At 48.9% G+C, this 26,464-nt stretch overlaps 1 long non-coding RNA gene across 1 annotated transcript in view; it reads right to left on the bottom strand.

The window, feature by feature from the left end:
• LOC141264335 (uncharacterized) overlaps positions 1-26,464 on the bottom strand; it is a 68,055-nt gene that overhangs the window by 22,186 nt on the left and 19,405 nt on the right. Inside the window, exon 2 of the long non-coding RNA XR_012319890.1 lies at positions 25,710-25,753. This is a non-coding gene — a long non-coding RNA (uncharacterized lncRNA). The remainder of the gene's footprint in view (positions 1-25,709; positions 25,754-26,464) is intronic.

Raw genomic sequence — 26,464 nt, 5'->3', positions numbered from 1 at the left:
TCTTTTCTAAGTTCTGAAAACTTGCCGCACAGCAGGATCCGTGCGCTCCAGGAGGTGGTGAGCAGACATTAACTTTTTTGTATGTTTTTCAACTACCTCATATACTCTTTCATTTAATATGATGGGCCCCACATAGCTCTTCATTTAATGTAATGGGTACCAGATAGCCCTCAAATTAATATAATGGATCCGACATAGCCCTTCAATTATTGGAATGGGCACCACATAGCTTTACATATAAAATAATGGGCCAAATATAACCCTCCATTTAATGTTATGGGCCCCACATGGATTTTCATATAATATATTGGGACCCACATAGCCCTCCTTTCAATAAGAGGTCCAATATAGCCCTCCATTTATTATAATGTGCCATACATAGCCTTCCATTTAATATAATGTGACCCACAAAACCCTTCATTTAATACAATGGGCCCCACGTAGCCCTGAAATTAATATAATGGGTCCCACAAAAAACCCTATTTAATATAATGGGATCTGCATAGCATTCTATTTATTATGAGACCCACATAGCCCTCCATTTAATATAGTAGACCCCACATAGTCTTCCATTTAGTATAAGCCATTCATATAATATCATGGGGCCCACATAGTTTTCCATTTAATATAAGGGGACATATATAGGTCTCCAAGTAACATAATGGGCCCCACATAGCACTAAATTTAATACCGGCCAGTATACCCTATCATAAAATATACCGTATTTTTCAGACTATAAGACGCATTGGACCATGAGACACATCCAAGTTATAGAGGAGGAAAATAGAAAAAAAATTTAAGCAAAAAATGTGGTCATCATGCAGTTAAGGGGGAGGGGGTCTGCTTCTGACACTGTTATAGGGGAAATGTACCTCAATTATGTTAATATCCCCCCATCCAGGTCTATATGGCCCCGCTCTTCCTATTATACGTAGTCCCCATCCTGGTATACGTGGCACCTCTGATCCCCATCCCGGCATGCATGGCACCCCTCATCCATGTATGCATGGCACCCCTCATCCCTCTTCCTGGTATGCGTGACAACCCTTATCCTGGTATGTATGGTAACCCCCTCATCTTTCTTCCTGGTATGCATGGCCCCCATCATCCCTGTATGCATGGCACCCCTGATCCCTATCCTGGTATGCATGGCAACCCTGATCCCCATCCTGGTATGCAAGACATACCTCATCCTGGTATGCACGGCCCCCCTTATACCTATCCTGGTATGCAAGGCATCCCTCATCCCTATCCTGGTATGCAAGGCATCCCTCATCCTGGTATGCATGGCACCCCTCATCCTTGTATGCATGGCACCTCTCATATGCATAGCACCCCTCATCCCTGTATGCACAGCACCCCTCATCCCTAATCCTGGTATGTATGGCTCCCCTCATCCATCTTCCTGGTATGCATGGCTCCCTCCATCCCTCTTCCTGGTATGCATGCCCCCCCATCCTTCTTCCTGGTATGCATGCACCCCCCCCTAATCCCTATCAAACTGCACACAAAAAAATAAACAATTATACTCACCTCTCTCTCCTCCAGCATTGGGTCCTGCTCTACTGCCAAGCACTGGTCTCACCGTGCGAGACAGGCATGGCGTCACTTCCACGCGCGCCTCACAAGGTGAGATCAGCTGTCGGAATAGTCACTGCTCCACACGCTGGGACTGTGTGCGTGGAGAGCAGTGACTTCATACTCCTTAATAGCCAGCACACAGTGTAGCCGCAGCGTGGCTCCTGCTGCCGAGCGATCGCGTGTAACCGCTATCAAAGAGCACGTATATTCACCCCTTTCCACGCCCATGGGCGTGGAGAGGGGTGAATATTAATGCTCTTTAATAGCAGGCACACGCGATCACCTGGCAGCAGCAGGAGCTACGCTGCAGCTACACTGTGTGCCCGCTAGTAAGGGGAATGAATATTCAGTACTCCCCACTCCCATGGGCGTGGGGAGCAGTGAATATTCATTTTCTTTAGCAGCAGGCACACGCAGGAGCTGCAGCAGCCGGCCCCTGCCTACTGTGCCCGCTACTCCGCCGCTCCCCCCGCAGTGTGTGTGTGTATATGTATATATATATACACACCACACAAACACACCACATTCGGACTATAAGACGCACCCTCCACTTTCCTCCAAATTTTTGGAGAAGAGTGCGCTTTATAGTCCGAAAAATACAGTTATGGGCCGCTCATAGCCCTCCATTCAATGTATTGAGCGCCACATAGCCCTCAATTTAATATAGTAGGTCCCACATAGCCCTTCAATTAATGTATTGGGTACCACATAGTTTTACTTATAATATAATAGATTCTACCTACCCCTCCATTTAATATAATGGGCCCCACATAGATCTACCTATATTATAAAGACTCCTACGCAATCCTCTATTTAATACAATGTGCCCCACGTAGCCCTGCCTTGCATAGCCCTCCATTTAATATGAGCCCCACATGCCATTCCATATAAAAGGCCACACATAGCATTCTCCTTTGTCATTGCAGTGCCACCGGAGCACACGCTTTCCCGTTGGCGTGCCACCGGAGTACACCATTTCTCGTTGACGTGCCACTGGAGCACACCCTTTCTCGTTGGCTTGCCACCGGAGCACACCCTCTCCCGTTGGTGTGCCACCAGAGCACACCCTTTTCCCATTGGCGTGCCACAGCACTTAACTTAATGGGTACCACATCGCCCTCAAATTAATATAATGGATCTGGCATAGCCCTTCAATTAGTGGAATGGGCACCACATAGCTTTACATATAAAATAATGGGCCAAATATAACCCTCCATTTAATGCTATGGGCCCCACATGGATTTTCATATAATATATTGGGACCCACATAGCCCTCCATTCAAAATAAGGGGTTCCATATAGCCTTCCATCTACTATATAATCGGCTTATCCCGTCTGTCTGTCCGTCCAGGAAATCCCGCGACGCTGATTGGTCCAGCCGCGGCCAATCAGCGACGCGGGATTTTAGAACAAGATGGCGGCCGTTAGCGGCTCACCTGCCGCACGGAGGTCAGCGGCGATGCAGCCGGGAGATGACCGGCACTAGCCGCTCATCTCCCAGCTGCTCGCAGCAGAAGTACCCCGACCGGCGGCCTAGGCGGCACCGCTCCCCGGTCCTCCCTTCACACTTGCCGTCGGGAGATCAGCGGCCCTAGCTGCTGATCTCCCGATGGTAGCCGCATGGAGGTCAGCGGCGATGCAGCCGGGAGGCCGGTCATCTCCCGGCTGCTCGCAGCGGAAGTACCAGCACAGGCAGCGCCGCTCCACCATCCTCACTAACGCGGTTCCATGATTGGTCGCAGCCACCGGCCGTGACCAATCAGCGATATTGGCGCCAAATTTAAACACCGCTCTGCTGATTGGTCATGGCCGCGACCAATCAGCGATATTGGCGCCAAATTTAAAACATTGCTTCTCTGATTGGCGCCGGATTTGAAACACGCAGGCCACCGTCAGGAGATCAGCGACACAGCAAAAGTACCACAACCGGCGGCCTCGCTCCCCGGTCCTCCCTTCACACTTGCCATCGGGAGGGGCCCCGGAGGGATACATTGGTGGGTTAATTTTAAAGTAGTGCACAACCCATTTAAACACTGCTTCGCTGATTAGTCACGCCCGGTCGGCCGCATACATATTCTAGAATAACCGATGCGTTAGAATCAGGCCACCATCTAGTTTATTATAATGTGCCATACATAGCCTTCCATTTAATATAATGGAACCCACAAAACCCTTCCTTTAATATAATGGGCCCCACGTAGCCCTCTATTTAATAAAATGGGTCCCATATAGCCCAATACTTAATATAATGGGCCCCACATAGCTTAACATATAATATAAAGGGCCCTTCAAAACCCTCCATTTAATACAGTGGGCCCCATGTAGCCCTGCAAGTAATAAAATGGGTCCCACAAAGAACTCCATTTATTATAATAGGACCTACATAGCTTTCTATTTATTATAATGGGCACCACATAGCTTTACATATAACATGAGCCCCACAAAACCCTTCATTTAATATGTGCACCACATAGCTCTCAATTTACTTTAATGAGCCCCACATAGCCCTCAATTTATTATATGGGCCCCACATAGCCCTCCAATTAATATAATGGGACCCATACAGCCCTCCATTTAATATACTGAGTCCAACATAGCACTCCATTTAATATAAGGGGTCACATATAGCCATCCACATAATATAATGGATGCCACATAGCTCTTCATTAAATATAAAGGGCCCCACATGGCACTAAATATAATATAACTGCCCCATATACCCTTTCATTTAATATAATGGGCCCCACGTAGCCCTCCATTTAACGTAATGGGTACCACATAGCCCTCCAATTAATATAATGGATCCGACATAGCCCTTCAATTAATGTAATGGGCATCACATAGCTTTACCTATAAAATAATGGGCCAAATATAACCCTCCATTTAATGTTATGGCCTCCACATGGATTTTATTATAATATATTGGGATCCACATAGCCATTCATTCAAAATAAGGGGTTCTATATAGCCTTCCATTTATTATAATGTGCCCTACATAGCCTTCCATTTAATATAATGGAACCCACAAAACCCTTCCTTTAATATAATGGGCCCCACGTAGCCCTTAATTTAATAAAATGGGTCCCATATAGCCCAATATTTAATATAATGGGCCCCGCACAGCTTGACATATAATATAAAGGGCCCTTCAAAACCCTCTATTTAATACAGTGGGCCCCATGTAGCCCTGCAAGTAATAAAATAGGTCCCACAAAGAACTCCATTTATTATAATAGGACCTATATAGCTTTCTATTTATTAGAATGGGCACCACATAGCTTTACATATAATATGGGCCCCACAAAACCCTTCAATTAATATTATTATTATTATTATTAATTTATATAGCGCAATTGATTCCATGGCGCTGTACATAAGGGGTTACATACAAAATAAGAATATCACTACAGTAAACAAACTAACAAAGATAGACTGGTAAGGGGGGAAGAGGACCCTGCCCTTGCGAGCTTACATTCTACAGGAATAGGGAGGAGACAGTAGGTTGTTGGGTTGCAGTAGTAGTAGCTTCGGCATTGTTGACGAGGCAGCGGGGTCATTGCAGGCTGTAAGCTTTCTTGAAGAGATGGGTTTTCAGGTTCCGTCTGAAGGATCCGGATGTGGTGGATAATCGGACGTGTTGTGGCACAGAATTCCATAGGATGGGGGATATTCGGGAGAAATCTTGGAGGCGATTGCGTGAGGAACGGATAAGTGTGGAGGAGAGAAGGAGGTCGTGGGAGGACCGGAGGTTACGTAAGGGAATATATCGGGAGATTAGTTCAGAGATGCATGGAGGAGAGAGGTTATGGACGGCTTTCTAGGTCAGTGTTAGTAGTTTGAACTGGATGCGCTGGGCAATTGGGAGCCAGTGAAGCGATTTGCAAAGCGGCTTAGCAGAGGAGTAGCGAGGTGAGAGATGAACGAGTCGTGCTGCAGAGTTGAGGATGGACTGGAGGGGTGCGAGAGTGTTAGCAGGGAGGCCACAGAGGAGGATGTTGCAATAGTCGAGGCGGGAGATGATGAGGGCATGCACAAGCAGTTTAGTAGAGTTAGGGTTGAGGAAAGGGCAGATTCTGGAAATGTTTTTGAGCTGGAGGCGACAGGAGGTGGCGAGAGCTTGGATGTGGGGTTTGAAGGACAGGACAGAGTCAAGGGTTACTCCGAGGCAGCGGATTGTCGGTACAGCGGAAAGAGTGATGTCGTTTATTGTGATAGATAGATCAGGTGGGGAAGATATGTGAGATGGGGGAAAGATAATGAGTTCAGTTTTGTCCACATTGAGCTTGAGGTAGCGGGAGGAGAAGAAGGAAGATATGGCTGCTAGACATGCTGGGATTCTGGACAGCAGAGAGGTGACGTCTGGGCCAGAGAGGTAGATCTGGGTGTCATCAGCGTACAGATGGTACTGGAAGCCATAGGATTTTATGAGCTGTCCCAGGCCAAGGGTATAGATTGAGAAGAGTAGGGGTCCTAGGACAGAGCCTTGAGGGACTCCAACAGAGAGGGGGATGGGTAAGGAGGTGACGTGGGAGTGGGAGACGCTAAATGTGCGGTTAGAAAGGTATGAGGAGATCCAGGATAGAGCAAGGTCTTTGACGCCAAAGGAAGAGAGGATCTGCAGTAGGAGGCAGTGGTCAACTGTATCGAAAGCAGAAGACAGATCAAGTAGAAGGAGTACAGAGAATTGTCTGTTAGCTTTGGCTGTAAGTAGGTCATTGGTGATTTTGGTAAGGGCAGTTTCGGTGGAATGGTGGGGGCGGAAGCCGGATTGTCGGATGTCGAAGAGAGAGTTAGATGAAAAGTGGGAGGAAAGTTCAGCGTGGACGTGTTGCTCAAGGAGTTTGGAGGCAAATGGGAGCAGCGAAATGGGGCGATAGCTGGACAGGGATGTTGGGTCGAGGGATGGCTTTTTGAGGATGGGTGTGATTGTGGCATGTTTGAAGACAGCAGGGAAAGTACCAGAGGATAGTGATAGGTTGAAGAGATGGGTTAGGGATGGGACGAGTGTGGGAGTGATATTAGGGAGGAGGTGGGATGGGATGGGGTCGAGTGCACATGTGGTGAGGTGTGATTTGGAGAGGAGACGAGTAAGTTCTCTTTCCGTGATGTTGGGAAGGGAGGTTATAGGGGTGGGGAAGTGGTGTGGAAGATAGAGGGGTTGTGGTGGTCGGACGGTAAAGACTTGCCGTGTTTGGTCAATCTTGTTTTTGAAGTGTGTTGCAAACTCCTCAGCGGAGGTGATGGAGGTTGGAGGGGGCAGTGGAGGGCGGAGGAGAGAGTTGAAAGTGTTGAATAGTTGTTTGGGGTTATAGGATAGGGAAGATATGAGGGTTGTGAAGTAGGCCTGTTTAGCAGAGGTGAGTGCTGATTTGAATGCGAGCGTTGCTAGTTTGAATGCAGTGAAGTCATCTAGAGTATGTGTTTTCTTCCAACGCCGCTCCGCAACCCTGGACGCTTGTCGAAGCTATTTAGTGAGGTTGTTGTGCCAGGGTTGCCTGTTGAATCGTCGCGCTCTGCCATGCAGAAGAGGGGCGACCGAGTCAATAGCTGATGCGAGAGTGGCATTGTAGAAAGCAGTGGCACTGTCTGTGTCATGGAGTGAGGATATGGATGTCAGTGGTAGAACAGAGTCAGAGAGTGTGTGAGTGTCTAGATGTGCAAGGTTTCTGCGCGGGTGTGCTAGTTGCTGGACATGGGTGACAGGTGAGGAGGACAGAATGTGAGTAGGTGGTGGTCAGATAAGGGTAGGGGGGAGGCTGTGAGGTGAGATAGGGAGCAGAGTCGGGTGAAGATGAGGTCTAGTGTATGTCCATCTGTGTGGGTGGCTGAGGAGGACCACTGAGTAAGTCCAAAGGATGAAGTAAGCGACAAGAGTTTTGTTGCTGCTGACTGGCGAGTGTCAGTAGGGATGTTGAAATCGCCCATGATGATTGTGGGAATGTCAGCCGAGAGAAAGTGAAGAAGCCAGGTGGAGAATTGGTCGATAAAGGCAGTGATGGGGCCCGGGGGTCGGTATATGACAGCCACTTGGAGGTTGGAGGGAGAGTAAATGCGGACAAGAGTTCAAAAGAAGGGAGAATAAGGGAGGGAAGAGGAGGAGTAGGGTTAAAGATGCAGTTGTTAGAGAGAAGACCCACTCCTCCACCATGTCTGTTTCCAGGGCGAGGAGTGTGGGTGAAGTGGAGGCCACCGTAACACAGCGCAGCAGGGGAGGCAGTGTCAGAGGGTGTTAGCCATGTCTCTGTGATGGCCAGGAAGGAGAATATGTGCACTACATAGCTCTCAATTTACTGTAATGGGCCCCACATGGGCCTCAATTTATTTTATGGGCCCCACATAGCCCTCCAGTTAATATAATGGGATCCATACAGCCCTCCATTTAATTTACGGAGTCCAACATAGCCCTCTATTTAATATAAGGGGTCACATATAGCCATCCACATAATATAATGGATGCCACAGAGCTCTTCATTTAATTATATAGCACATGGCACTAAATTTAATATAACTGCCCCATATACCCTTTCATTTAATATAATGGACCCTACATAGCCCTCCATTTAACATAATGGGTACCACATAGCCCTCAAATTAATATAATGGATCCGACATAGCCCTTCAATTAATGGAATGGGCATCACATAGCTTTACATATAAAATAATGGGCAAATATAACCCTCCATTTAATGTTATGGGCTCCACATGGATTTTATTATAATATATTGGGACCCACCTAGCCCTCCATTCAAAATAAGGGGTTCCATATAGCCTTCCATTTATTATAAAGTGCCACACATAGCCTTCCAATTAATAAAATGTGACCCACAAAACCCTTCATTTAATACAATGGGCCCCACGTAGCCCTGCAATTATTATAATGGGCACCGCATCGCCATCCATTTAATATGAGCCCACATGGTATTCCATATAAGAGGCCACACATCGCCTTCCCTTTGGTCATTGCAGTGCCACCGAAGAATACCCTTTCCCACTGGCGTGCCATCGGAGCATACCCTTTCCCAATGACGTGACACTGGAGGACACCCTCTCCCATTGGAGTGCCACCCAGAGCACCTTTCCCGTTGGCGTGCCACCGGAGCACACCTTTTCCCATTGGTGTGCCATCGGAGCACATTTTTTCCCGTTGGCGTGCCACCGGAGCACACCCTTTCCTGTTGGTGTCCCAATGGAGCACACCTTTCTCGCTGGCGTACCACCGCAGCACACCCTTTCTCGCTGGAGTGCCACCGGAGAACAACCTTTCCCGTTGGAGTGCCACCATAGAACACACATTTCCGTTGGAGTGCCACGGGAGCACACCCTTTACCGTTTTTTCACCTAACCCTCCATTCAATATAAAGGATCATATACAGCCCTCCATTAATTGGAATATGCCCTATATAGCCTTCCCTTTAATATAATGGAACCCACAAAACCCTTCCTTTAATATAATGGGCCCCACACAGACCTCTATTTAATAAAATGGGCCCCACATAGCTTTACATATAATATAAAGGGCCCTTCAAAACCCTCCATTTAATACAGTGGGCCCCATGTAGCCCTGCAAGTACTATAATGGGTCCCACAAAGAACTCCATAGGACCTATATAACTTTCTATTTATTGTAATGGGCACCACATAGCTTTACATATAATATGGGCCCCACAAAATCTTTCATTTAATATAATGTGCCCCACATAGCTCTCAATTTATTGTAATGGCCCCACATAGCCCTCAACTTATTATATAGGCCCCACATAGCCCTCTATTTAATATAATGGGCCCCATACAGCCCTCCATTTAATATACTGAGTCCAACATAGCCCTCCATTTAATATAAGGGGTCACATATATAGCCCTCCACATAATATAATGGGTACCACATAGCTCTCCATTTAATATAAAAGGTCCCACATGGCACTAAATTTAATATAATGGCCCCATATACCCTTTAGTTTAATATGAGACCCACATAGACCTCCATTTAATGTAATGGGTATCACATATCCCTCAAACTAATATAATGGATCAGACATAGCCCTTCAATTAATGTAATGGGCACCACATAGCTTTCTTTACATATAAAATAATAGGCCAAATATAACCTTCCATTTAATGTTATGGGCACGGACATTGGTTTTATAATATATTGGGACCCACATATTCCTCTATTCAATATAAGGGGTTACATATAGCCCGCCATTTATTATAATGTGCCCTACATAGCCTTCCATTAAATGCATTATGACCCACAAAACCCTTCATGTAATACAATGGGCCCCACGTAGTCCTGCCATTAATGTAATGGGTCCCACAAAGGACTCCACTTAATATAATGGGATCTGCATAGCATTCTATTTATTATAATGGGATCTGTATAACCCTCCATTAAAAATAATGGACCCCACAGTCTTCCATTTAATATAATTGGCGCCATATAGCTATTCATATAATATCACGGGACCAACATAGCCTTCCATTTAAAATCAAGGGCCCCACATGGCACTAAATTTAATAATGGCCCGTATACCCTATCATTTAATATACTGTAATGGGCGCCCCATAGCCCTCCATTTAATGTATTGAGAACCACATTGCCCTCAATTTAATAGTCGGTTCCACATAGCCCTTCAATTAATGAATGTATTGGGCACCACATAGCTTTATATATAATATAATGGGTCCTACCTACCCCTCCATTTAATATAATAGGCCCCACATAGATTTTCTTATAATTTATTGGCACCAACATAGCTCTCCATTCAATATAAGGGGTCCCAAATAGCCCTCCATATAAAAGGCTCCAGTCTTCCCTTTGTCATTGCAGTGCCATCGGAGCACACCCTTTCCCGTTGACGTGCCACTGGAGCACACTCTTTCCCGTTGACGTGCCACTGGAGCACACTCTTTCCCGTTGGCGTGCCACCGGAGCACACCCTTACCCGTTGGCGCCCCACCGGAGAACAGCCTTTCCCGTTGGCGTGCTACCGGAGCACAGCCTTTCCCGTTGGGAATGCCACCGAAGCAGTCTTTCCCGTTGGGAGTGCCGCCGGAGCACACCCTTTCTCGTTGGGATTGCCACCGGAGCACACCCTTTCCCGTTGGGAGTGCCACCGGAGCACACCCTTACCCGTTGGGAGTGCCATCGGAGCACACCCCTTCCCGTTGGCAGTGCCACCGGAGCACTGCCTTTCCCGTTGGGAGTGCCACCGGAGCACACCCTTTCCCGTTGGGAGTGACACCGGAGCACACCCTTTCCCGTTGGGAGTGATACCGGAGTACACCCTTTCCCGTTGGGAGTGCCACCGGAGCACAACCTTTCCCGTTGGGAGTGCCACCGGAGCACACCCTTTCCCGTTGGTATGCCACCGGAGCACTTCCATTCCCGTTTTACCACCGGTGCACCACTTTTGGGCTTTTATCTTGCTACCGGGGTGCATCATTTGGCCTTTTTGCTTACCACCGGCACCGCCCATCATGGGCTTTTTAGCCTACAACCGGGGTGCATTTTTTTGGCCTTTTGGCTTACCACCGGGGCCGCCCATCATGGGCTTTTTAGCCTACAACCGGGGTGCCTTTTTATTACCACCGGGGCCGCCCATCCTGGGATTTTTAGCCTACAACCGGGGTGCATTTTTTTGGCCTTTTTGTTTACCATCGGGGCCACCCATCATGGGCTTTTTAGCCTACAACCGGGGTGCCTTTTCTTTTGCCCTTTTGCTTACCACCAAGGCCGCCCATCATGGGCTTTTTATCCTACAACCAGGGTGCATATTTTTGGCCTTTTGACTTACCACCGGGGCCGCCCATCATGGACTTTTTAGCCTACAACCGGGGTGCCTTTTTGTTACCACCGGGGCTGCCCATCATGGGCTTTTTAGCCTACAACCGGGGTGCATTTTTTGGCCTTTTTGATTACCACCGGGGCCGCCCATCATGGGCTTTTTAGCCTACAACCGGGGTGCATTTTTTTTGGCCTTTTGGCTTACCACCGGGGCCGCCCATCATGGGCTTTTTAGCCTACAACCGGGGTGCCTTTTTGTTACCACCGGGGCCGCCCATCATGGGCTTTTTAGCCTACAACCGGGGTGCATTTTTTTGGCCTTTTTGTTTACCATCGGGGCCACCCATCATGGGCTTTTTAGCCTACAACCGGGGTGCATTTTTTTGGCCTTTTTGTTTACCACCGGGGCCGCCCATCATGGGCTTTTTAGCCTACAACCGGGGTGCATTTTTTTTGGCCTTTTGGCTTACCACCGGGGCCGCCCATCATGGGCTTTTTAGCCTACAACCGGGGTGCCTTTTTGTTACCACCGGGGCCGCCCATCATGGGCTTTTTAGCCTACAACCGGGGTGCCTTTTCATTTGCCTTTCTGCTTACCACCGGGGCCGCCCATCATGGGCTTTTTAGCCTACAGCCGGGGTGCATTTTTTTGGCCTTTTTGCTTACCACCGAGGCCGCCCATCATGGGCTTTTTAGCCTACAACCGGGGTGCATTTTTTTGGCCTTTTGGCTTACCACCGGGGCCGTCCATCATGGGCTTTTTAGCCTACAACCGGGGTGCCTTTTCATTTGCCTTTTTGCTTACCACCGAGGCAGCCCATCATGGGCTTTTTAGCCTACAACCGGGGTGCATTTTTTTGGCCTTTTTGTTTACCATCGGGGCCGCCCATCATGGGCTTTTTAGCCTACAACCGGGGTGCCTTTTCTTTTGCCTTTTTGCTTACCACCAAGGCCGCCCATCATGGGCTTTTTATCCTACAACCGGGGTGCATTTTTTTAGCCTTTTGGCTTACCACCGGGGCCGCCCATCATGGGCTTTTTAGCCTACAACCGGGGTGCCTTTTTGTTACCACCGGGGCCGCCCATCGTGGGCTTTTTAGCCTACAACCGGGGTGCATTTTTTTGGCCTTTTTGTTTACCACCGGGGCAGCCCATCATGGGCTTTTTAGCCTACAACAGGGGTGCCTTTTCTTTTGCCTTTTCGCTTACCACCGGGGCCGCCCATCATGGGCTTTTTAGCCTACAACCGGGGTGCATTTTTTTGGCCTTTTTGCTTACCACCGGGGCCGCCCATCATGGGCTTTTTAACCTACAACCAGCGTGCATTTTTTTGCCTTTTGGCTTACCACCAGGGCCGCCCATCATGGGCTTCTTAGCCTACAACCAGGGTGCCTTTTCTTTTGCCTTTTTGTTTACCACCGGAGCCGCCCATCATGGGCATTTTAGCCTACAACCGGGGTGCATTTTTTTGGACTTTTTGTTTACCATCGGGGCGGCCCAACATGGGCTTTTTAGCCTACAACCGGGGTGCCTTTTCTTTTGCCTTTTTGCTTACCACCAAGGCCGCCCATCATGGGCTTTTTATCCTACAACCGGGGTGCATTTTTTTGGCCTTTTGGCTTACCACCGGGGCCGCCCATCATGGGCTTTTTAGCCTACAACCGGGGTGCCTTTTTGTTACCACCGGGGCCGCCCATCATGGGCTTTTTCGCCTACAACCGGGGTGCATTTTTTGGGCCTTTTTGTTGACCACCGGGGCCGCCCATCATGGGCTTTTTAACCTACAACAGGGGTGCCTTTTCTTTTGCCTTTTTGCTTACCACCGGGGCCGCCCATCATGGGCTTTTTAGCCTACAACCTGGGTGCATTTTTTTGGCCTTTTTGCTTACCACCGGGGCCGCCCATCATGGGCTTTTTAGCCTACAACCAGGGTGCATTTTTTTGCGTTTTGGCTTACCACCAGGGAAGCCCATCATGGGCTTCTTAGCCTACAACCAGGGTGCCTTTTCTTTTGCCTTCTTGTTTACCACCGGGGACGCCCATTATGGGCTTTTTAGCCTACAACCGGGGTGCATTTTTTTGGCCTTTTTGCTTACCACCGGGGCCGCCCATCATGGGCTTTTTAGCCTACAACCAGGGTGCATTTTTTTGCGTTTTGGCTTACCACCAGGGCCGCCCATCATGGGCTTCTTAGCCTACAACCAGGGTGCCTTTTCTTTTGCCTTCTTGTTTACCACCGGGGACGCCCATTATGGGCTTTTTAGCCTACAACCGGGGTGCATTTTTTTGGCCTTTTGGCTTACCACCGGGGCCGCCCATCATGGGCTTTTTAGCCTACAACCGGGGTGCCTTTTTGTTACCACCGGGGCCGCCCATCATGGGCTTTTTAGCCTACAACCGGGATGCATTTTTTTGGGCTTTTTGCTTACCACCGGTGCCGTCCATCATGGGCTTTTAAGCCTACAACCAGGGTGCATTTTTTTGCCTTTTGGCTTACCACCAGGGCCGCCCATCATGGGCTTCTTAGCCTACAACCAGGGTGCCTTTTCTTTTGCCTTTTTGTTTACCACCGGGGCCGCCCATCATGGGCTTTTTAGCCTACAACCGGGGTGCATTTTTTTGGACTTTTTGCTTACCACCGAGGCCGCCCATCATGGGCTTTTTAGCCTACAACCGGGGTGCATTTTTTAGGCCTTTTGGCTTACCACCGGGGCCGCCCATCATGGGCTTTTTAGCCTACAACCGGGGTGCCTTTTTGTTACCACCGGGGCCGCCCATCATGGGCTTTTTATCCTACAACCGGGGTACCTTTTCTTTTGCCTTTTTGCTTACCACCGGAGCAGCCAATCATGGGCTTTTTAGCCTACAACCGGGGTGCATTTTTTGGCCTTTTTGCTTACCACCGAGGCCGCCCATCATGGGCTTTTTAGCCTACAACCGGGGTGCATTTTTTTGGCCTTTTGGCTTACCACCGGGGCCGACCATCATGGGCTTTTTAGCCTACAACCGGGGTGCCTTTTTGTTACCACCGGGGCCGCCCATCCTGGGCTTTTTAGCCTACAACCGGGGTGCATTTTTTTGGCCTTTTTGTTTACCATCGGGGCCGCCCATCATGGTCTTTTTAGCCTACAACCGGGGTGCCTTTTGTTTTTGCCTTTTTGCTTACCACCGGGGCCGCCCATCATGGGCTTTTTAGCCTACAACCGGGGTGCATTTTTTTGGCCTTTTTGCTTACCACCGGGGCCGCCCATCATGGGCTTTTTAGCCTACAACCAGGGTGCATTTTTTTGCCTTTTGGCTTACCACCAGGGCCGCCCATCATGGGCTTCTTAGCCTACAACCAGGGTGCCTTTTCTTTTGCCTTTTTGTTTACCACCGGGACCGCCCATCATGGGCTTTTTAGCCTACAACCGGGGTGCATTTTTTTGGACTTTTTGTTTACCATCGGGGCCGCCCATCATGGGCTTTTTAGCCTACAACCGGGGTGCATTTTTTTGGCCTTTTTGCTTACCACCGAGGCCGCCCATCATGGGCTTTTTAGCCTACAACCGGGGTGCATTATTTTGGCCTTTTGGCTTACCACCGGGGCCGCCCATCATGGGCTTTTTAGCCTACAACCGGGGTGCCTTTTTGTTACCACCGGGGCCGCCCATCATGGGCTTTTTAGCCTACAACCGGGGTGCATTTTTTGGCCTTTTTGCTTACCACCGGGGCCGCCCATCATGGGCTTTTTAGCCTACAACCGGGGTGCCTTTTTGTTACCACCGAGGCCGCCCATCCTGGGCTTTTTAGCCTACAACCGGGGTGCATTTTTTTGGCCTTTTTGTTTACCATCGGGGCCGCCCATCATGGTCTTTTTAGCCTACAACCGGGGTGCCTTTTCTTTTGCCTTTTTGCTTACCACCAAGTCCGCCCATCATGGGCTTTTTATCCTACAACCGGGGTGCATTATTTTGGCCTTTTGGCTTACCACCGGGGCCGCCCATCATGGGCTTTTTAGCCTACAACCGGGGTGCATTTTTTTGCCTTTTGGCTTACCACCAGGGCCGCCCATCATGGGCTTCTTAGCCTACAACCAGGGTGCCTTTTCTTTTGCCTTTTTGTTTACCACCGGGACCGCCCATCATGGGCTTTTTAGCCTACAACCGGTGTGCATTTTTTTGGACTTTTTGTTTACCATCGGGGCCACCCATCATGGGCTTTTTAGTCTACAACCGGGGTGCATTTTTTTGGCCTTTTTGCTTACCACCGAGGCCGCCCATCATGGGCTTTTTAGCCTACAACCGGGGTGCATTTTTTTGGCCTTTTTGCTTACCACCGGTGCCACCATTCATGGGCTTTATAGCCTAGAACCGGGGTGCATTTTTTTGGCCTTTTGGCTTACCACCGGGGCCGCCCATCATGGGCTTTTTAGCCTACAACCGGGGTGCCTTTTTGTTACCACCGGGGCCGCCCATCATGGGCTTTTTAGCCTACAACCGGGGTGCATTTTTTTGGCCTTTTTGCTTACCACCGGTGCCACCCATCATGGGCTTTTTAGCCTACAACCGGGGTGCATTTTTTTGGCCTTTTGGCTTACCACCGGGGCCGCCCATCATGGGCTTTTTAGCCTACAACCGGGGTGCCTTTTTGTTACCACCGGGGCCGCCCATCCTGGGCTTTTTAGCCTACAACCGGGGTGCCTTTTCTTTTGCCTTTTTGCTTACCACCAAGGCCGCCCATCATGGGCTTTTTATCCTACAACCGGGGTGCCTTTTTGTTACCACCGGGGCCGCCCATCGTGGGCTTTTTAGCCTACAACCGGGGTGCATTTTTTTGGCCTTTTTGTTTACCACCGGGGCCGCCCATCATGGGCTTTTTAGCCTACAACAGGGGTGCCTTTTCTTTTGCCTTTTCGCTTACCACCGGGGCCGCCCATCATGGGCTTTTTAGCCTACAACCGGGGTGCATTTTTTTGGCCTTTTTGCTTACCACCGGGGCCGCCCATCATGGGCTTTTTAACCTACAACCAGCGTGCATTTTTTTGCCTTTTGGCTTACCACCAGGGCCGCCCATCATGGGCTTCTTAGCCTACAACCAGGGTGCCTTTTCTTTTGCCTTTTTGTTTACCACCGGAGCCGCCCATCATGGGCATTTTAGCCTACAACCGGGGTGCATTTTTTTGGACTTTTTGTTTACCATCGGGGCGGCCCAACATGGGCTTTTTAGCCTACAACCGGGGTGCCTTTTCTTTTGCCTTTTTGCTTACCACCAAGGCCGCCCATCATGGGCTTTTTATCCTACAACCGGGGTGCATTTTTTTGGCCTTTTGGCTTACCACCGGGGCCGCCCATCATGGGCTTTTTAGCCTACAACCGGGGTGCCTTTTTGTTACCACCGGGGCCGCCCATCATGGGCTTTTTCGCCTACAACCGGGGTGCATTTTTTGGGCCTTTTTGTTGACCACCGGGGCCGCCCATCATGGGCTTTTTAACCTACAACAGGGGTGCCTTTTCTTTTGCCTTTTTGCTTACCACCGGGGCCGCCCATCATGGGCTTTTTAGCCTACAACCTGGGTGCATTTTTTTGGCCTTTTTGCTTACCACCGGGGCCGCCCATCATGGGCTTTTTAGCCTACAACCAGGGTGCATTTTTTTGCGTTTTGGCTTACCACCAGGGCCGCCCATCATGGGCTTCTTAGCCTACAACCAGGGTGCCTTTTCTTTTGCCTTCTTGTTTACCACCGGGGACGCCCATTATGGGCTTTTTAGCCTACAACCGGGGTGCATTTTTTTGGCCTTTTGGCTTACCACCGGGGCCGCCCATCATGGGCTTTTTAGCCTACAACCGGGGTGCCTTTTTGTTACCACCGGGGCCGCCCATCATGGGCTTTTTAGCCTACAACCGGGGTGCATTTTTTTGGCCTTTTTGCTCACCACCGGTGCCGTCCATCATGGGCTTTTAAGCCTACAACCAGGGTGCATTTTTTTGCCTTTTGGCTTACCACCAGGGCCGCCCATCATGGGCTTCTTAGCCTACAACCAGGGTGCCTTTTCTTTTGCCTTTTTGTTTACCACCGGGGCCGCCCATCATGGGCTTTTTAGCCTACAACCGGGGTGCATTTTTTTGGACTTTTTGCTTACCACCGAGGCCGCCCATCATGGGCTTTTTAGCCTACAACCGGGGTGCATTTTTTAGGCCTTTTGGCTTACCACCGGGGCCGCCCATCATGGGCTTTTTAGCCTACAACCGGGGTGCCTTTTTGTTACCACCGGGGCCGCCCATCATGGGCTTTTTAGCCTACAACCGGGGTACCTTTTCTTTTGCCTTTTTGCTTACCACCGGAGAAGCCAATCATGGGCTTTTAAGCCTACAACCGGGGTGCATTTTTTGGCCTTTTTGCTTACCACCGAGGCCGCCCATCATGGGCTTTTTATCCTACAACCGGGGTGCATTTTTTTGGCCTTTTGGCTTACCACCGGGGCCGCCCATCATGGGCTTTTTAGCCTACAACCGGGGTGCCTTTTTGTTACCACCGGGGCCGCCCATCCTGGGCTTTTTAGCCTACAACCGGGGTGCATTTTTTTGGCCTTTTTGTTTACCATCGGGGCCGCCCATCATGGGCTTTTTAGCCTACAACCGGGGTGCATTTTTTTGGCCTTTTTGCTTACCACCGGGGCCGCCCATCATGGGCTTTTTAGCCTACAACCAGGGTGCATTTTTTTGCCTTTTGGCTTACCACCAGGGCCGCCCATCATGGGCTTCTTAGCCTACAACCAGGGTGCCTTTTCTTTTGCCTTTTTGTTTACCATCGGGGCCGCCCATCATGGGCTTTTTAGCCTACAACCGGGGTGCATTTTTTTGGCCTTTTTGCTTACCACCGAGGCCGCCCATCATGGGCTTTTTAGCCTACAACCGGGGTGCATTTTTTGGCCTTTTTGCTTACCACCGGTGCCGCCCATCATGGGCTTTTTAGCCTACAACCGGGGTGCATTTTTTTGGCCTTTTGGCTTACCACCGGGGCCGCCCATCATGGGCTTTTTAGCCTACAACCGGGGTGCATTTTTTGGCCTTTTTGCTTACCACCGGTGCCGCCCATCATGGGCTTTTTAGCCTACAACCGGGGTGCATTTTTTTGGCCTTTTGGCTTACCACCGGGGCCGCCCATCATGGGCTTTTTAGCCTACAACCGGGGTGCCTTTTTGTTACCACCGAGGCCGCCCATCCTGGGCTTTTTAGCCTACAACCGGGGTGCATTTTTTTGGCCTTTTTGTTTACCATCGGGGCCGCCCATCATGGTCTTTTTAGCCTACAACCGGGGTGCCTTTTCTTTTGCCTTTTTGCTTACCACCAAGTCCGCCCATCATGGGCTTTTTATCCTACAACCGGGGTGCATTATTTTGGCCTTTTGGCTTACCACCGGGGCCGCCCATCATGGGCTTTTTAGCCTACAACCGGGGTGCATTTTTTTGCCTTTTGGCTTACCACCAGGGCCGCCCATCATGGGCTTCTTAGCCTACAACCAGGGTGCCTTTTCTTTTGCCTTTTTGTTTACCACCGGGACCGCCCATCATGGGCTTTTTAGCCTACAACCGGTGTGCATTTTTTTGGACTTTTTGTTTACCATCGGGGCCGCCCATCATGGGCTTTTTAGCCTACAACCGGGGTGCATTTTTTTGGCCTTTTTGCTTACCACCGAGGCCGCCCATCATGGGCTTTTTAGCCTACAACCGGGGTGCATTATTTTGGCCTTTTGGCTTACCACCGGGGCCGCCCATCATGGGCTTTTTAGCCTACAACCGGGGTGCCTTTTTGTTACCACCGGGGCCGCCCATCATGGGCTTTTTAGCCTACAACCGGGGTGCATTTTTTTGGCCTTTTTGCTTACCACCGGTGCCACCCATCATGGGCTTTTTAGCCTACAACCGGGGTGCATTTTTTTGGCCTTTTGGCTTACCACCGGGGCCGCCCATCATGGGCTTTTTAGCCTACAACCGGGGTGCCTTTTTGTTACCACCGGGGCCGCCCATCCTGGGCTTTTTAGCCTACAACCGGGGTGCATTTTTTTGGCCTTTTTGTTTACCATCGGGGCCGCCCATCATGGTCTTTTTAGCCTACAACCGGGGTGCCTTTTCTTTTGCCTTTTTGCTTACCACCAAGTCCGCCCATCATGGGCTTTTTATCCTACAACCGGGGTGCATTATTTTGGCCTTTTGGCTTACCACCGGGGCCGCCCATCATGGGCTTTTTAGCCTACAACCGGGGTGCCTTTTTGTTACCACCGGGGCAGCCCATCATGGGCTTTTTAGCCTACAACCAGGGTGCATGTTTTTGCCTTTTGGCTTACCACCAGGGCCGCCCATCATGGGCTTCTTAGCCTACAACCAGGGTGCCTTTTCTTTTGCCTTTTTGTTTACCACAGGGACCGCCCATCATGGGCTTTTTAGCCTACAACCGGGGTGCATTTTTTTGGACTTTTTGTTTACCATCGGGGCCGCCCATCATGGGCTTTTTAGCCTACAACCGGGGTGCATTTTTTTGGCCTTTTTGCTTACCACCGAGGCCGCCCATCATGGGCTTTTTAGCCTACACCCGGGGTGCATTATTTTGGCCTTTTGGCTTACCACCGGGGCCGCCCATCATGGGCTTTTTAGCCTACAACCGGGGTGCCTTTTTGTTACCACCGGGGCCGCCCATCATGGACTTTTTAGCCTACAACCGGGGTGCATTTTTTTGGCCTTTTTGCTTACCACCGGTGCCGCCCATCATGGGCTTTTTAGCCTACAACCAGGGTGCATTTTCTTGCCTTTTGGCTTACCACCAGGGCCGCCCATCATGGGCTTCTTAGCCTACAACCAGGGTGCCTTTTCTTTTGCCTTTTTGTTTACCACCGGGGCCGCCCATCATGGGCTTTTAAGCCTACAACCGGGGTGCATTTTTTTGGCCTTTTTGCTTACCACCGGGGCCGCCCATCATGGGCTTTTTAGCCTACAACCGGGGTGCCTTTTTGTTACCACCGGGGCAGCCCATCATGGGCTTTTTAGCCTACAACCAGGGTGCATTTTTTTGCCCTTTGGCTTACCACCAGGGCCGCCCATCATGGGCTTCTTAGCCTACAACCAGGGTGCCTTTTCTTTTGCCTTTTTGTTTACCACTTGGACCGCCCATCATGGGCTTTTTAGCCTACAACCGGGGTGCATTTTTTTGGACTTTTTGTTTACCATCGGGGCCGCCCATCATGGGCTTTTTAGCCTACAACCGGGGTGCATTTTTTTGGCCTTTTTGCTTACCACCGAGGCCGCCCATCATGGGCTTTTTAGCCTACACCCGGGGTGCATTATTTTGGCCTTTTGGCTTACCACCGGGGCCGCCCATCATGGGCTTTTTAGCCTACAACCGGGGTGCCTTTTTGTTACCACCGGGGCCGCCCATCATGGGCTTTTTAGCCTACAACCGGGGTGCATTTTTTTGGCCTTTTTGCTTACCACCGGGGCCGCCCATCATGGGCTTTTTAGCCTACAACCGGGGTGCCTTTTTGTTACCACCGGGGCAGCCCATCATGGGCTTTTTACCCTACAACCAGGGTGCATTTTTTTGCCTTTTGGCTTACCACCAGGGCCGCCCATCATGGGCTTCTTAGCCTACAACCAGGGTGCCTTTTCTTTTGCCTTTTTGTTTACCACCGGGACCGCCCATCATGGGCTTTTTAGCCTACAACCGGGGTGCATTTTTTTGGACTTTTTGTTTACCATCGGGGCCGCCCATCATGGGCTTTTTAGCCTACAACCGGGGTGCATTTTTTTGGCCTTTTTGCTTACCACCCAGGCCGCCCATCATGGGCTTTTTAGCCTACAACCGGGGTGCATTATTTTGGCCTTTTGGCTTACCACCGGGGCCGCCCATCATGGGCTTTTTAGCCTACAACCGGGGTGCCTTTTTGTTACCACCGGGGCCGCCCATCATGGACTTTTTAGCCTACAACCAGGGTGCATTTTTTTGCCTTTTGGCTTACCACCAGGGCCGTTCATGGTGGGCTTCTTAGCCTACAACTAGGGTGCCTTTTCTTTTGCCTTTTTGTTTACCACCGGGGCCGCCCATCATGGGCTTTTTGGCCTACAACCGGGGTGCCTTTTTGTTACCACCGGGGCCGCCCATTATGGGCTTTTTAGCCTACAACCGGGGTGCATTTTTTTGGCCTTTTTGCTTACCACCAGGGCCGCCCATCATGGGTTTCTTAGCCTACAACCAGGGTGCCTTTTCTTTTGCCTTTTTCCTTACCACCGGGGCCGCCCATCATGGGCTTTTTAGCCTACAAACCGGGGTGCCTTTTCTTTTGCCTTTTTGCTTACCACCAGGGCCGCCCATCATGGGCTTTTTAGCCTACGACGGAGGTGCACTCTATGGCTTTTTTGCCAACCACTGAGGCACCCAACTTGGCCCTTTCAGCCTGCCACCGGGGTGCATTCTCTGACCTTTTAACTTACCACCGGAAAACCCATCCTGGGCTTTTTATCGTTGTGAAGTAATATATCTGCCGGATATCTATTATCGTTGCACATCTTAAAAGGAACCTATCACCAGAAATAACGGTAATAACCTGCAGATATGTGGTTAATCTGCAAGTTAATATCGTTATTATGCTGCCCAGAGCCTGCACGCAGCCAACAACATAAACTTTATTTAATTTATAAAATGAACTTTATTCCCCCCGCAGCATTCTGGTTTCAGTGATAGGGGCAGTGTTGGCAAAGGTCAGTCACCGTTCTGTATATGCAGAATCTCCGTCCCTGACTGACAGTCAGCCCCAATGCAGAGCGAGTGTCAGTCAATGCGGGGGCGCAGTTACAGCCGCCACTCTGTATTCTCAGAGCCATAAATGAACCGGCACCGCCCCCATGACTGAAACAGGTACTCTGCAGGGAAAATAAAGTTCATTATCTCCTCGCAGTGTTTGGCAAAGTGCAGGCACCGGGCAGGTTAGTAATTCTATTAACCTGCAGATTAACCAGCACCATTCTTATTTATACACTTGTAAGACACAGAGGGAGCAGAGATGAGAATAAGGATTTTTTTATTTTATTCTTATTTTTACACTTGTTGGACACAGCAGGAGCAGAATACTACTCTCAACATTGTCCCCTGCTGACGCTGAACACAGCGCTAGCAGGGGACAATGATGAGGGAAGTGTTCAGCACCCGGCATTTGAGAACAGCGCAAACTGTACGGCTGATTCGCAGGCGCCGGTACATGTGATAGGCAGTGTGCCCACTATGCGTATTTTAAGCGTTTCCGCAACGGCAATTCTGCTGCAGAAACACAAAAAAAAAATTGTTAGAAGGTCTGCCATGTTCCCCAATGATAAATCCGCATGTGCTATGCACATGCTGCGGAAATTTCCGCTGCGGATTATAATTGCAGAAAAATCCGCAGCACTACCAATTATTTTGAGTAAATGCGGCATTTTCGCCACCATTGACTTGCATTGGACCGCATGGAATCCGCATCACTGCATCCGCAGAATCCAAGCGTTTCAATGTGTGGATGGTACCCGGGTCTGGAGAAGAGGAGACTCTCCTCCAGACACGGGTACCATAGTACCTGTAAAAAAAATAATAAAATAAAAAATAAATATTATACTTACCTTCTGATGGCCCCTGGTCTCCATAGCGATGCGTCCTGGCTTGCCGGCAACTCGCGATGGTCTGAAAAGGACCTGCCGTGAAGAAATTTAGTCATGTGACAGGTCAAGCGACCGGTGACGTCGGCAGGTCCTTTAGTCCACCGCGACCTGCCGGCAAGCCGAGACGAATCAGATAAAGACTCCGGGGGCCATCGGAAGGTAAGTATAGATTTAATTTTTTTTACCATTCTTTACGGTCACACTATATAAATCCATGCCGTTTGCATGGATTTATATAGTGTGACCAAGTTGTCAAGCACTTCCCAAGTGATGCTAAAATCGCTTGGAAAGCGCTTGACAACCCGCATGCGGAAATGCATGTGAAGAACGCTTCACTTCCACTGGTCCCTGGCAGAAAAAACGCATGTACAATCCGCATGCGTTTTTTCTGCCAGGGAGATGCAGAAACGCTCAGGAAAAATCAGGAGCATTTCTGCATCGTGGACACATAACCATACTGATGCATCACACGGGCGGCACACGGTTGCAACACATATGCCATACGTATCATACACATGGACACACGTACATAGATATCTCCGGTACTGTTTTTTCCAGTACCGGAAATATCCGGACGTGTGGAAGAGGCCTAATAGCGTTGTTTCTAGTGGGAGGTTCTCTTTAACACATAAAAATCTGTAATTTCTTGAATGCATTTTATTCCAGTATGTGTCACACGGACAGCACACATGTACACATACATGGTAGAAATGGACCAGGCCACACTTTCACGCGTACACGTGAAGGAGGCCTAAGATGTATTGCGAGGTTCTGCAGCAGCTGAGGTGTATTATAAGGTTATTATGAGGTATATTTATGTGTATACACACATACTTACACTCATGCACACACACACACATCACTATAGACTGAGGTTCTGCAGTAGCCGAGATATATTATGAGGTTCTGCATCTGCCGAGGTGCATTATGAGGTTCTGCAGCGGCCGAGGTGTATTATAAGGTTCTGCAGCAACTGAGGTGTATTATGAGGTTCTGCAGCCGACAAGGTGTATTATGAGGTTCTGCAGCCGCCAAGGTGTATTATGAGGTTCTGCAGCCTCCGAGGTGTATTATGAGGTTCTGCAGCCGCCAAGGTGTATTATGAGGTTCTGCAGCCGCCAAGGTGTATTATGAGGTTCTGCAGCTGAGGTGTGTATTATGAGGTTCTGCAGCAACTGAGGTGTATTATGAGGTTCTGCAGCCGACAAGGTGTATTATGAGGTTCTGCAGCCGCCAAGGTGTATTATGAGGTTCTGCAGCCGCCAAGGTGTATTATGAGGTTCTGCAGCCGCCAAGGTGTATTATGAGGTTCTGCAGCTACTAAAGTGTATTATGAGGATCTGCAGCTGAGGTGTGTATTATGAGGTTCTGCAGCCTCCAAGGTGTATTATGAGGTTCTGCAGCTGAGGTGTGCAGTATGAGGTTCAGCATCAGCTGTGGCATATTATGAGGTTCTAAAGCACCTGCTGTGTATATTTCGAGGTTCTGCAGCAGCTGTATATATGTAGATATACACATACAGCTCTGGCAAAAATTAAGAGACCACTGCAAAATTTTTAGTTTCTCTGATTTTTCTCTTTCTAGGTATATTTTTGAGTAAAATGTACATTGTTGTTTTAGTTTATAAACTACTGACAACATGTCTCCAAAATTCAAAGCTAAAAATTTTGTATTTATTTACAGCAAATGATAAAGCGTCAAAATACTAAAAAAGAAACAGTGCTTTCAGACCTCAAATTACTCATGTCTTAACTCAGGGACAGTTCAGAAATCAATATTTGGTGGACTAACCATGATTTTTAATCACAGTTTTCATGTGTCTTGGCATGCTTTCCAATAGAAAACTGTTCAGTGGTCTCTTCATTTTTGCCAGAGCTGTATACTTGCATTCTTGCACACACACACATCACTATAGACTTTTCACTTCACAGTACTCATATGCCAGAGGTGATGTGGAGAAGTGGTGTGGAGGGCAGTGATTGTCATGCCTTCCTTAGATGAGGACACTGCTCTGTTATTTCCAATTCTGGAGTGATGATGCTGGGGACAATACTGGCAGGTATGAGTGTGCAGTGGGCCGGCAGGGGGCAGTGCTGGACACTGAGGCCAGCTCTGGCTATGAGGTTAGATAATACAGCACAGGGAGCTGTCAAGTTTGGTAGAGCCACCGCTAAACAAAGTAGGTGAGGGAATGAATTGAAATTCAGGAGGAACGAAAGGCAGAAACAAAAAACAAAATTTATAGGGGTATTGTATATTACAAAACAGCACAGATTACCTTAAAAAACAAATTTGGATTTTGTGGTCGGACAACTTCATGAATTCTCACTCCAGAAAGGGGGATGATGTAAAAAGTAGAAAATGGGCTCTAAACAGTCATCTAAAGATGCAAAAAAATTCATCATCCAACTTTGTGCAACACTTCAATAATCTGGTGTAAATTACGGCAAAGTGGTTACAAACAAAACAAACATCCCCTTAATGATAAATTCTCCAACTTAAAAACCCATTAAACACATGTGACTGAGGTTATTTTTATGCAGATCCATGGATTTCCACACAATCCAAATCAGATAAATGGGAAAGGTGCCAATATTTTTGCAATAAAACTGTCCCATGTGAACTGACCCTAATGACTCAGTACATGAGCCAAATGCTGAGATATTAGGAAAGCTCATCCGTACCTTGCTGCCTGTAGCTTCCAGATGAAGAGTAGTTCCTGGGTTCCCTGCAACAGCAAAGCACAACATTAAAGGGAATGTTGTTTTAAATTGTATTTATGTTGTTTTTTTAAAATATATGGGAATCTAGAATGAAAATTACTTTGTAAGGGCTGCAAAGTTATGAGTTATGCTCTTCTGTGACCCCGCTGAATATTATTATTTTTGGGGTAGTGGGGGTGGTTGCAATTAATGTGTAACCCAGCTCTGTCTACTTCTATGGGAGTAGTGGTGTAATGCATAACCCCATATTACACCACTCCTCGCATAGAAGTGGATGGAGCAGTGTCGCTGATTACACCACTTCTCCCATAGAAGTGGACTGTGCGGGGAGACACAATATATACATTAGAATAGATACTGTGTATTTAATCCTATCCTGTGTGATACACTCCGCTGAGCTCAATGTCTAATCCCATCAGGTGATACACTACACTTGGCCCTGTATCTAATTCCAGCGTTACTCTAAGCGTATCTAATCGCAGCACGATACACTCCATGTATCTAACAACTTTAACTTATGACACAGAAAGAAGCAACAACTAACAGAATCAATGCTGCCAGCTGTCCTCTGTGACACTGTACTTGTCAGTAACACTTTGCAGTCACTAACAAAATGGCTCCACACTGTGATCCTAAACTTATTCCTTTCTTATCCTTTTCTAAACACTCAGAATAGGAGGAGGGGTGACGTCCCACACGTGTGCAGATCCAGCCCA

This window comes from Phyllobates terribilis, unplaced genomic scaffold, assembly GCF_046119375.1.
Source record: "Phyllobates terribilis strain yellow unplaced genomic scaffold, ASM4611937v1 Scaffold_4__5_contigs__length_816908805, whole genome shotgun sequence".
In the NCBI taxonomy this organism is placed as follows: Eukaryota; Metazoa; Chordata; class Amphibia; order Anura; family Dendrobatidae; genus Phyllobates; species Phyllobates terribilis.
This window is presented reverse-complemented; position numbering and strand designations above follow the sequence as displayed.